The sequence below is a fragment of the Elephantulus edwardii genome, unplaced genomic scaffold, assembly GCF_000299155.1.
Source record: "Elephantulus edwardii isolate Elephantulus edwardi_28Jun2011 unplaced genomic scaffold, EleEdw1.0 scaffold00304, whole genome shotgun sequence".
NCBI classification, from domain to species: Eukaryota; Metazoa; Chordata; class Mammalia; order Macroscelidea; family Macroscelididae; genus Elephantulus; species Elephantulus edwardii.
The window spans coordinates 1,970,155-1,971,102 of record NW_006400054.1 but is presented as its reverse complement, the minus strand read 5'-3'; the positions used below and the strand labels follow the sequence as shown (position 1 = coordinate 1,971,102).

The following is a 948-nucleotide window of genomic DNA, read 5'->3' as shown; positions in this document are numbered from 1 at the left end:
ACTGGGGAGGAGGGTAGAGAAAACAGTGCAACAATGAATGAATGAGAACCCAAAATCTCTGTAAATGTTCATGAAAACTAATAAAATTTAATAATCATTAAAAAAAAAGAAAGTGCAAAATTTTAAACCTCTCTCTCCAGAACACTCCCTCCTCCCCTAACACAGATCTCTGCTCAAATGTCACGTTTCTGCCATTTCTCTGCTTTAGAAAAGTCTTGTCTTTTAACTTGGTTGGTGCCGTCAAATTAACTTCAGCTCATGGCAACTCCAAGAGAGAAAGAACTGTCCCCGTGTCCCCAGGGTTTTCTAAGTTGTACCTCCCAGGTCTCGTGGGGTTAGAATGCTGAGTATCCCATGGGTGGCCAAAAGAACGAGCAGGTATGGTTCAGAAAAGGGACAGCCAGAGTGCTCGTTGGAGGCCAGGACAGTGAGGCATCGCCTCATATACTTTGGAGATGTTGCTAGAAGAGATTGTTCCTTGGAAAGGACATCATGGCTCTTCCTTGGTGGCAGGTGAAAGCCAGAAAGACCCTCAACCAGGTGGAGTGACCTCCCCCCCACCCCCCGTCTGTAGCAGTGGACTCAGCGTGTGAGAGATGGCGAGGACAGGCTATGAGTCATACTCACAGCAACAACAATCTTGACAGCAGGGAGCCCTGGTGGTGCAGTGGAGGAAGCAGTGCTGCCAGCCTAAACATGGTGTCTCAGGCGGTTCAAATCCACCAGCAGCTCCAAGCGAGTCTCCTCCCGGGAGATGCACAGGCTTGGGGACCCAGGAGAGAGGGCAGTGAGTTGGAATCTTCACAGGAGGAGATTCCTCAAGTCTTTCTTCAGTGAACTCAAACCCGCAATCTTTTGGTTCATGGCCGAGTGCATCACTGGAGTGCCACCAGGCCTCCTCCTCTGAGTCCACACCTCGCTTCACTCTCCCCCCCCCCCCCCCCCCCC

General features: G+C 50.7%; 1 protein-coding gene across 1 annotated transcript in view; it reads right to left on the bottom strand.

The window, feature by feature from the left end:
* DTX1 (deltex 1, E3 ubiquitin ligase) overlaps positions 1–948 on the bottom strand; it is a 47,213-nt gene that overhangs the window by 11,039 nt on the left and 35,226 nt on the right. The gene's annotated exons all lie outside the window — the stretch shown is intronic.